Raw genomic sequence first — 12,993 nt, forward strand, 5'->3', positions numbered from 1 at the left:
TTCTAAAGCAGAGGATTGTACCTTCCAATATCAGAGTGGGGATGTTTCCTGAACACCTAATCTGTGCTGGCTGCTTCATCTAACAATTATTTTAATTTGATGAATAATGAGCTTATAAAGGATTTATCATTCCATCCTTAACAAATAAAATAAAATTTAGAAAATAATAGAACTCTTCAAGTAACATGTCTAAATACCAAAGGATCAAATGATTCATGTTCAGGTTTGTCTATGTTATTTTTACTGCAGTTATTTCACTTGAACTAAAGCTATTTAAAAACATGGAGAGGTAGACTGGAATACAACAGGAATATCTGACAGCTCATTCTAAATCCACAAGTAAGAAGTGTAACTCTAAGCTGTAAGAAGGTGAATGTGCACAATAGTAGTTTCTAAATCTCTGGAATTCTGATGTAATTAATATCCCTGTATGTTTCACACACAATTTTCCTTTTGAAAACCAATAATGTCTTCCTGAAATATAAGCCCAGACATATGCTAATTCATTTTAACTAAAACTTTAGATTTCACCACTTAGCTTCTTAAGTTTACCACATTATTTACACTCTTTCATTAAAATAACTTGTGAGATCCCTAAGTAGTAAGCACTATGAGTAGACACTAGTACAAAATTTCTTTACTAGAACATTTCTTACCATAATCAAGGAAGTATCATAAGAAAGCATAATTTCAAAGGAGATACAGAAAATGAACCTTGAAAAAGAAAAGTCTCGGAAAGAACTGAAAAATATCAAATAGCTGATACTATATTTTAAATTAGGTGTCTTCTCTGAATGATACCTATGCTATTCTTTTTATCATGTTGCTAGATCTATGTAATATTTAAATAGAAGGTGCTTATAAAATATACTTAATATTTGCTTACATAACTGTTGTTACCAGCATGACCACCCACCAGCCCTCTTTTGAGTCTTAATACCTTATTGTCTACTTGAGCTAATTGTCTGATGCATAACTAATGACATGTTGTGCTAAGTGTCAAACAAGCTGCTGTTCATGGACATAACTTCATGTGTCTGGAACAGAAGTGCAGTACCACAGTGTGCCTATGTATGGAAGATATTGAAAACTCACTTTGCCTTTTGAAGCATTTTCATAACTACTATGGCAGTAACTTTAGTGTTGAGGAACTATCGTATATGTGTTATGCATGCCTCCTAGAAGTTTGGAGACAAGGTCTAAAGTTTTGTTCTTTGAGGGTTGAGAAAAGGATACATTTAAAAGAATACAGTGGTGACAAACTCCTATTATTTTCACTTTTCTTGCCCCAATCTGAAAATTCGGAGTGAATTGAATACTTTTATTCCCTCTATGATGGCTGGAAGCTGTGTAACCTGGGAAAACAGACTATCAACGTTCAGCTTAAACAAATCAAGCATGGTAAGCATAATCATTTCATTATTTTAGATTTTGAGAATCATTAGGAACATGTTCTTCACTTGAAAATGTGAATGTAGCAAAACACATACATTCATGTTTGTATGTGTGCATACATACATGTAAATTTTGAGAAGTGTCTTTTCCTTTTTAGTATGGAATTCTCTTCTTTATGTATGTCTTGTTCTGTTTCTTTCTCTCATGGATATGATTGTAACATTTTTTTCTGCTGGTGACTTGCCTTCTTATATGGCTTCAAATAAACAAAATGATACATTTTATGATGTTCAACTTTTTAAAAATATTTCCTGTTCCATAGTGCTGCTGCTATATGCTCCCTGAGTTCTTCCTTTTACATCTCAGAGATGTCTATAGATAGAAAGTCTTCACATCATCACATGAAATGTTTACAAATGAAGGCATTGCTTTTATATCTATGATCTGTTAAGGCCTGTGCCCCCTCATGCCAGTAATTCTAGTTACTTAAGAGCAAAACATAGGAAGATCAGGATTCAAGGCTAGCCAGGCACAAAGTTAGACACTACCACAAATAATAAACTAGGTGTGGTGAAACAGATGTGGAATCCCCACAATGCACCAGACACACATAGATAGGAAGATGGTGGGCCAAGAGTTCTTCCAGGAAAAACGTAAGAGTTATCTGAAGAATGACTAAAAGCAAAAGTGTCTGGTGGTCTGATTCCCATGTAAAAGTCTTAACTAGCAAGCAATTCAAACCCGAGTACCACCCAAAGAGTGAATTTTTACATATAGAGTAAAATCAATGGCAGCATTCATTTATTTCCTAAACATACCATTTTTGAAAAGATAAACTTACTTTTCCTCATTAATTTACTTTTATTCTTTTCTCAAAATTTCAATTGGTCATAGAAATTTGAATCTGTTTTTTTTTACTCTATTGATCTCTGAAGACATTATTCCATATATCATGTACAATGGTGAATGAGTTTTTTTTTCCAGGAAAACATCATTAGCTTAAAAGCTGAAAAATCAGTTCTACAGCATGTTAATAGTGGATATAAAACATATTGTGATTTCAATAGTCAAAGAGAAGGTGTTTAATAAGATATAACACTAGTTTATTAAAACAAAACCCAGACTATAAGAGAACTTTCTTAACCTCATCCACATAATGCCATAAGAACTATAGCTTCATCACATCAAATGTTGGCCCTCAGTGCTTTTCCTTATAAACAGGATCAAAACAAGTGTGTTAATCTTCCATGATTACTTACCATTTCATTAAAGACTGGAGCCAGGCAATTGAGCAAGAAAAAACAAAATAAAAAGCATTCAGTCTTGAAAGGAAAAAGTAAAACTACTCTCTTTGTAGATAATATATTAGAAGGAAAATGGCAAGACTCTACTAAAAATTTAAAATAAAGTAATAAATTCAGTAATGTTGTAAGATATTTGGTCAATATGTATGATCAATACATGATCAATAAGAGTTCAAAATTAAGAACAAAATTTCATTCACACTATCATAAAAAAGAACAACACACATAAGAATTAGTTCAACAAAATAAATATATAACATAAGCCCTGAATACCATGTCACTTTCAAAATTCATAGAAAAACTGAATAGCTAGCTAGCTAGATGTATAGATAGATAGATGGGTAGATAGATGTATAGATAGACAGATAGATAGCACTGTTCCTGGATTATAAAATACTAATATGCTTTAAATGATAATTATTCCCAATCTTGTATACAGATTTATGACAACGTCTACAAAATTTGATTTATTTTTACACAATAGAGAAGCTAATCATAAAACTTATATGGAAATGCAAAGGAATAAAAATCATTAAAACATTTATTGAAAATAATAAGTAAAACAAGATTGATAACCAAAATGAAAAGTCATCTTACATGTGCTCAGTTGAGTTTTGACAAAGCTAACACAATTCAGTTTAAAACTCACAATTGAGTTTAAAAGTTTCCTTAAACATAACATCAAAATAACAACCGAGAAAAGGAATATCAGTGGATTGGGCCACAACAAAATTTGAGAGTTAATATTTCAAAGTACATAGCACAAAAATAAAAAGTTTGCTCTACTACTTTAAATTAGTCTACATTTACAAGAACTTCCAGGTAAGATAGTGTTCAGGCTCTACCATTTTTGTATTTTCCAGTGTCTACACTAGGAGAATTGGATGCTGTCAAAACATTTCAAATCAGCTCTTAGGAATGAATATAACACAGAAAGAATATCTTGCCAGGTTCAAGTTGCTCTCCTATTGAAGTGATTTAACATTGTAGAGCTCATCTACAAAAGATGTTTTGGTTTTAGAGGTGAATAAAGGAAGATATCTGTTAATATAAAGTGCAGATAAAATGATAGATACAAAAGCAGTCATACCTGCTCCACATCTTAGGATGTAGAGAAAGTGGACACATATACTGCCAGTAATAAATAAATAGACAAACAGAGAAGTTGACAGGAGTGGACCTGGAGTAACAGCAATAGTTAAATATACCCCTGGGTAATATTGGCGATGTTAGAGAGATTCCATACCTGGAAGGCCTTTACAAAGAGGAAAAAGTATGGATTTTCTGAAGCCAGAATAAATGGAGAGTTGAGAGAAACTCACAACAAAGGGGATTTCTAGTACAGTAGAACTGAACATAAAATGTCAAGAAGTCCCCAACCCCATGTCCCTGCTACCATCACCACTCTCACTAAGAGTAACACCATTGCTTTATGAGCATAGTCATAATCCTAGAGGATGGGTTGAATACCCCTGAGATAAAGCATGAGATAGTGCTGACAAAATGCAAGAAAGTATTTAATATTTAATATTTAAATATTAAATTTCTTGCACTTTGAGGAGTAATATATCTAACTTAGATTTGGAGTTGCAACGGTCATCCTCAGCACCTATAATTGGAAAATTATTCTGCTTCAGTTAAATTTTCACTACCCAATTAAGGAATAACTGGGGTGTGGTTACACAATATTTTGGGCTTTTTTTTACATTTATGTCTGGTTAAGCCATTTGGTTTCAATACCAGGTTGACCTATTGTAACAATGGTATGTACAAGACACTATGCTGAAAAACCAACTTTACAATTTAGGAAGGGGAGAGGAGTGTAATTGTGAAGGTAGGAGGGAAGGGATGGTAGGGGAAAAACAAAGGAGGAGTTAGCAATGCTTGATAAGAAATGTACTCATTACCTTGCTCATATAACTGTAACCCCTCTGTACAGTATTTTCACAATAAAAATGGAAAGACTTGAAAAAAATTATATTAAGTGAAGTAAGCCAAGTCCAAAGAAACATAGGTCCTATGGTTTCCCTTATTTGCACTAACTAGTATATGTCTGAGTCAAGCAGAAAAGGTCAGATAAGGTGATGTTAGGGAAAGATATGCATTCAAATGTTTTTTTCATTCATGCAATTGTTTCCAATACATTTATAAGATTATTTCTTTGTTGCTTTGTATGTCCCTCCCCCATGGTATAATCCCTGCTTTCACTGTATTTTATCGGTGTAATTTGTGAAGGGGAAGGGAAAAACCAAATCGTTTAAATAGGGATACAGGTGGACCCATTGCAACAATGAGATGTACAAGATGTTATTTAGAAAATCAAACTTTACAACTTTGGGACTGGGGTGTCAGTGGGGGTGGAGATTTAGGGGGAGGGAGGGAATGGGAAAGGATGGTAAGGGGAAACAAAGGAGGAAGCAATAATGCTTGATAAGAAATGTACTCATTACCTTGCTCATGTAATTTTAACCCCTCTGTACAGTATTTTCACAATTAAAAAAAGTCATCTGGAAAAAAACAATAAAAAAGATAAATTGTTATAAAATATCAAAATTGCTTATAAGTCCTCTGTATTAATCACATTTTGAACATAAGGGAGACGTTAACAAAACATCATAATTTAGGGGCTGGGAAGGTGGCTCAGTGGTAGAGCGCTTGCCTTGCATGCTCAAGACCCTGGGTTCGATTCCTCAGCACCACATAAGCAAAAAGAAAAAAGCCAGAAGTGGCGCTGTGGCTCAAGTGGTAGAGCGCTAGCCTTGAGCTGAAGAGCTGAGGGACAGCGCCCAGGCCCAGAGTTCAGGACCCACTACTGGACCCAAAAAAAAAAAAAAAAAAAACATCATAATTTATAGGACCATGTTGTTCAGCTTTCACTTGTGTACCCAGACAGTGGTAAATGCTAACTATACAAATACTAAAGAATTGGTAATCTTGATAATATTCACTTTTCTGAGTGATTAATGCTCATTTGAAACCCTGATCCCTCACATAGGACAATGTGTTCTTTTTCTTTTTTATTGTTGTTCATTTTACCATCTCACCATTCATCCATAAATCTCACCATCATTTCATTGCCTACATATCTCACTATTCATGAATCTCCTCATTTACAAGTCATCATTTTCCCTGTTGTGCTTTGGTTCATGCTTGTAATCATAGCTATTCAGGAAATTGAAATCCAAAGGACCATGGCATGAAGCAAACACAGGCAGAAAGTTTGCCAGATCCATCTCTACAGGAATCCCTCCTCTGACAGGAAATGTGGCTCAAATAATAGAGTACCATCTCAGAAAACCTGAAGTCCCGTTTCAAACCCCATGACCACTATAAAAATAAAGTTCAAATAAGTTATCATTTTGTCCATCTTCATGGCATCCAAATAATTCTTTTCCAAATGACATGAATACCTCATATATTTTCCCTAGAAATAAATGATACTTTTGAGTCTTGTTCTTATGAGCGTATCCTTTTCCCACTCAGTAGTATTAATAAATAACTGCTATGAAAACTCTAAAACTAACAATGAAAAAACAAAATACTGCTTTATGATCATATGAAGTTACCTTAAAAATATCAACTTTAAGCTCTTTTCCTACAAAAAGACCAATGATGAGTATAAACTAAAAATCTGATTCTTTAAACCTCTTTTTACATTTTAAGCTGTCTCTGATAACCAGTGCTGTGTAATGTGCAAGTTTTGTTGAGTAAGATTTGATATATTATTCATATACAGCTTTTGAATAATTAAGAACAAATAGAAAGATAATTGCAAGTTTCAGTTGTTTAAAGTCAAATTCTGGGATATTTGGCTTAAATAACAAAAGCATATTTTTCTAAAGCAATAAGAATCTTGATGACAATCTGCCTGGCTACATATTCTATATCCATTATCTATAAAAGAGTTGTTTTCTCCACTAATGAGCAGAGAGCCAGCAGATGTCTAGAACCTGCTTGGCAGCTTCTAGCTTTCTATCTATATTCCAAGAACCCATTAGCTGAAAATAAATTATAGAGACCTAAATGTCATAACTATGCCAATGCTTTATCTATAGGCAATCTAGAAGTAGATTGTATTGATACATAATACTTCCCCTTGCAAGGTACCTGAAAGGTTTGGTTAAGCACCATCTGAAATATTAAGAGAGCGTCATCAATCTGCTAGTCAAATTCTTTAAAACTGGCCAAGATTCTTCAACTTAATCAGGAAGTACTTCACCTGTGTCTCACATCTTTCAGTGGTTATCAGTAGAAGAGGGGTGGAGGGAAGGGTTTTGTCGCTTCTGATTTTTAGCCTATATGATAATTACCTTTTCTACAGAAATCACAGTTAAGAAGTATAGCCAATTGATGACACTGACATTTAATTTTCTGCTTCTGACCCAAGTTTATCTTTATACAGTAGTTATTTAAATACTGGGGAAAGTTTTTAAGGTTTTCCTGGGAAAAATTCTCTTCCAAAACTTTTCTTATTTAACCTGATAAAGAATAAGTTACACACCCTCTTGAGAGTTGATATGCATCACACTTCTAAATTTCCACATAAGATATTACCTTCACTCCTGCAATGTCTAATTTTTAATCACAGTTAGAGTTAACAACATATAATATGGTTTTTTAACTAGTGTCAATTAAACATTAGATCTACTAAAAAGAGGTGCTTCTCACAAGCTCACAAGAATACTCATTTACTTTTTTCCTGTTTATTTTGCTAGCATCATTATACATGTATTAAATTATGCTGACCCAATGCCACTTCCCTAACTATATGATCACTATCATAGGTATATTTTTTAAAAATTATAATTTAATTGCATAACTTTGTCACCATTCAGGCAGTAAGAAAAGTCCATTTGAAAATCAATTCTGTATGTCTTTATAAAACATATCAAGGGCCTCTATAATACCTCTTGCACTGTGCAGGGAGAAGGTGTCATAAATTGTAAACATCAAAAAAAATTGCCCCTAAGAAATTTAGTTTGTTAGACAAAGGGACATAGACATTCCAAAAGCATACCAATATATGAACTGTTCTAGTGCTGAGCTGCAATTTGTCTACAGTACCCTGAAAATATAGAGAAGCTCACTTTAATGCTCAAATTGAATACAATTTCAATTATAATCCCAGTATCCCTTATACACAGGAAGCATGTTTATTTCTCCTAGAAGTCAATGAAGAGAATTTGGTTTATTTCCATAGAGAAATTTTATGCTTTCTTTTATTGCATTATGAGAACTAGATGGCCTAAAGTAATCTGCCTTTTCATTCTGACTCTAGTTCATAGCAGTAAGTAACTCAGAGGAAGTACCTGACATACTTTTTACATCTTCTCCAAATTGGGCTCTGATGTTTACCTTGTAATTTGCCTTGTTTTACAAGTATTTTTAAATCATACTATTTCCATAAGCAAAGGTCAGAAAGATATTTTATTTTAAGCCCCTACGATTTCAGAAGAAATCAGTGGGGCCTTGGAATAGTGAGCGATCTCTCCAAGATCATGGTTCTATTTACTTGTAAACTGAAAAGAAAGAGATCAACTGACTTCCCACCATTTATGTCACGTGGCCTAGAAAATGATGGTAGCATCAGAGAAGGAAGGGAAGACAAGGAAAAGGATGAAAAAAGAAGGTAGGAAATTAGGAAAGCACTAGAATATAGTTTTCCTGAAATTTTAATGAAAGCAATTGTAGGAATGTTACCTCTCTTAGAGGTTTCACCCACCCATCCTCCCAGGTAAACATAGCCCCAGATGAAATAAAATAATTAAAATGCAACATGGTATTTTCTTTCTTTTTTCAGGGTTTTTGGATATTTTAAGCTGTAAACATGGGCAGACATTTGCAAACCAAGAAAAATTGCTCTTGCCTTTTTTTCCTAAAACAGATTGGTAGGAGACCTAAGTGCTAACATAACAGCTCAGGCCTCATCTAGCAAGCCTAACATCTATCTCAGTACGGATTTTTCATTTATGAGGAAAAATAGCTTATAATAAGACACTTTTTGTGTCTCATAAACATGCATGCAATCAAAGACATAGATATTGGTGTGCTTGCACTATGTAGCAAGTCAACCGATCCTCTTACAACTGACATGTTAGGTCTCCATATATATGCCATTATATTCACTGACTGAAATGACTATTTCAATTGTTGTTTGAAAGGAAAGCATCTCATACCTTGGATACCAAGCAATGCTCATTAAGAATTGTTTCTGTTTTCTATTTCCACATAAAGAATAAAAGAAACTACTAAAAACTCGTGACATGAAACCATTTATTATCATTCAGTTTATTGAAACTATTGCTTGCATTTTCTTATACTTTTCTTAGGTTTACGAGGCTTCACTCAGACATTTGTTTTAATGATCTCCTAAGTGGTTGGGACAAGAATTTTCCAGAATATTATTTGGCTTGACTACTACATGGCTTGGACTCATTGGCTGGAAGTCAATGTTGTTAATTCTGAGCTCAGATGCAGCTGTCAACTAACACACATTCAGTGACCTTTCTATAGGGCTTGGCCTCTGTAGAGCTCAGTGGTCATAGTCTAAGGTGTGGAATCCTCAGCATTGCAAAGGGCCCAGGAAAGAATTTAGACTATTTATGACTTACCTTTGACATCTTAAATTATCACTCCTACCATATTCTAATAGTTCAAAACAGAACCAAGGAAAGTATTTACCAAGGCAATGGGGAATGTTTTGTTTTGAGATGTAAGGAAAAGCAGATGTAAGGACAATTCCAGGAGGATGCAGTTGATTTTAAGCACTCATTGGATATTATTTGGAAAAAGACATCCAACATTAACCTTAGTTGGATTTAAATTCATGGATATGGGTTACAGGGACATATCAAGTCCATAAGTAAGTTTGAATTGATTCAACTTTGGAAATAAAGTTATGAACTAGGCACATTCCCTTCAGGTATAAGTTCCTCTAACTCTTAAACATGAGTTCTTCAAAATTTTTAAGTTGAATTATTATATATTCTTCACTCCTTAAATGATCTTAGTATTGATTTTTTTACACAACAGAATGAAACAGAAATAAATCGTTAATTTCTTTTATTATTACATTTTTACTAGATTCTTGTTTTCATTATTGATACATTATTATCGATTTAAACAAGATTCTCAAGACAATTTCTAGATGCTATCAAATTTTCAATGAAGAAGGATACAATAAAAATACATTCTCGGGCTGGGAAGGTAGCTCAGTGGTAGAGTGCATGCCTTGCAAGCATGAGGCCCTGGGTTCGATTCCTCAGCACCACATAAACAGAAAAAGCCGGAAGTGGCGCTGTGGCTCCAGTGGTAGAGTGCTAGCTTTGAGCTGAAGAGCTGAGGGACAGCGCCCAGGCCGAGAGTTCAGGCCCCATGACCGGCAAAAAAAAAAAAAAATACATTCTCAACATAGAGATATTCAACAAATAGACAAGCCTTTTTTTGCATATATGGCCATCAATAACCATATCCTACTTGGCCCATTTATGCTAAAAAGCTCAGGAGTGTTTTCAATTTGCATATTGTATCACAAATGTACTTACTTGTTCATGGTAATATTTTCTTCTCCTTCTAAAAATTAACAAATCTATCCACCCTGAAATTAAAAATTAGTTCTGCAATTACAATTTGTTTATGGAACTATTTCACTGACATTTAATTTTATTATTTTTTGTTATTATATTAAATACAAGCTTTGTTGTTTACTATGACACTGAAAGCATTATCACAAATGTCAAATGATTCAGTTCAGCTCTTAGTAAATTTTATTTTTCAAACCAGTTGAGTGAATCCTCAGAAAGTTATAAAGTTTAGAAGGTGTTGAATAGACCTCTAATGCATTTGTTTTTGTCAAATTGCCATTTAAGGAACACTGCCCTAGTTCATCAACATGATAAAAATTTTATTATCCATTTAATTCTTAACAGCAGTCTATACATCAATTAAACTCAACTACAATCCCAACATATTAGCAAGGGCTATTCCTAATAAATAAGTCAACTCTCGTATAAAATGATATCTTGAATATATGAGAACTAGTTACTACCTAAAATTAGTTACTATTGTTTTACAAGGCAATATGTAATTTGGAAAAATGAGGTGATGAACAAATATCAACAAAACTTATAAGGATGATAGGAGGGATGTAACTTTTTTTAAGAAAACAACTTGAAACAATATAATCAGCAAATCTGGTGTTCAATACTTAACACCAGTGTACCTTTGGATGTTCCTTTGTCTAGAATATGGCTAAAACTGAGGATGCTGATAATTTGATGATACTGATATTTATCTGAATTGTGGAAGGGAAGGGCAATCACAAAATGGTGAGACAAAGGACAAAGGGTGAACCACTGAAACAGTGATACTCACAAGACAATATGTTGGAAATGAACTTTACAACTTGGGGAGGGGTATGTGGGGAGGTGGTAAAGTGGGAGAAAAATGAGGGAGGGGTAATAATGTTGGAAAGAACTGTACTCATTACCTAACTTATTTAACTGTAACCTGTCTGTATATCACCTTTACAATAACGTAAGTTAATTTTTTTAAGCATAAAGATGTATATTGAAACAAGTATATAAGGGCTGGACAAAAATGAGTAGTACAGAAATATGGATAGATTTCTGAAACCCAGATAGATAGACAAGAAGAAAGCCAGCTTTGTGTAATTACTGTGGTATGTCCATTACTACAGTAACATCATCTAAACAAGGAATCTACCTATATTTCTTCCTGTCCCTTTCATTATTTTCTCTCAGTGAGGAAGAATATCTTCTGTATCACATGCACAAGAACTTAGTCATAATCACTAGCATTCTGTTTCAGATAGATATTTAGCCTAATGATCAGATTCAGTTTGAAATAAAGAATACTGATCAAAGTGCTAAGTAATTTGAAGCTCTGGTTTCCTAAAAGAATATTTTCCCCATTCCAACTCTACTTCTTTGCTAAAACCCAAAGAAGATGCCTGCTTTTTGGTTCTGGCATGTACTTGAACTCTACTTTCTTCATAAAATATGTTTTGTGCTTCTGACTGTAATGTACTCTGTCTCATGGTAGAGGAATTTCAGATGATAGGAAGAATTCTATTTGGATTATAAGTGTCTCTCTTTCTGGCTTAACAACTCATTTTAAGGATGAATTTTTGATGAACATTTATGGTACATTTTTATGAGCTTTTAATCTCCGAAGTCTTTTTGACACTTTTCAGTTAGTTTCTTGAATTGCGAATGCATCTCTACCCAAATGAAGTTTAATGATTCATGTCCTATTGAATACAAAAGGGTGTCTGCGCCCTACCTTGCATTGCTATGTTCCTCTGCTCTTTGGAAACCCTAATCGCTCAACATGACATACATCATGAAACAGTCTGTCTCAAATATCTCACTCATCTCTAGCCCCAAACTGAGATTTGGTCTGTTTCTATTCCACGCATCCACATTTTATTTTTACACAGTACTTGATTTACTCCGGCATAATTGTTTGTTTTTTCCAATGGGCACAACAAAGTCTTTCACCATGCATGCTCTTCTTACTGCATGATACTCACATTCTTCCCATTAATATGTGTGGGATTGTGTTCTCTGAGAAAACCCAGCCAGGTTTGGAAGTTCTGACTCCTGGTCCCAGCAGAGGTCTTAGCCAGCATCAACAGCCAGACAGATGAATTAAGATGCCTCGCATCATCTATAGTCTTTTGAGGCATTGGAGCTGATACCTGTGCTATTGGAAGGAAGACGAGTTCTGTTTGCTATTCTGCCTGGTCTGATTTCCTGCCCCAGAGAGTCCATGAGTATAATGAATTGATTGCTTTATGCCACTACATTACTGGCAATTTAGAAACTAATGAATAAATAATAAGAGATTCAACTTTCAGAAAGTATTTTTTGACAGCCAAAATAAAGTTGAGCAGAGAGTCGGTGGAAATGTTGGAGCCTCTTGCTACTTGTGTGATTTGGGTTAGTTTATTGTTCAAGTTTCATATTTTCAAATGTATATACCCACTGCTATTGTAACTGCTCTATTATCAGCCATTGATGAAACAGTGTTGTCTAAATGAGCCTGGATGTGGTTGTTTTAATTTCCTGTATCATAAATAGTTTGATATTTTGGTTACAGGTAGTATTTAATTGTTAAATTACTTGTGTATCTCAACAAAGAAAATGTGCACAGATGGGGTTATTTTTAAATAAGACTAAAAAGAGTAGAGATTTGTGTATTTTATTTTTCATTTTTATTTTGTATTTTTTGCTCAGAATATATTATTTAAATTTTAGGGAATGCTCCTCTT

Source organism: Dipodomys ordii, unplaced genomic scaffold (genome assembly GCF_000151885.1).
Source record: "Dipodomys ordii isolate 6190 unplaced genomic scaffold, Dord_2.0 Scaffold73, whole genome shotgun sequence".
Taxonomy (NCBI): Eukaryota; Metazoa; Chordata; class Mammalia; order Rodentia; family Heteromyidae; genus Dipodomys; species Dipodomys ordii.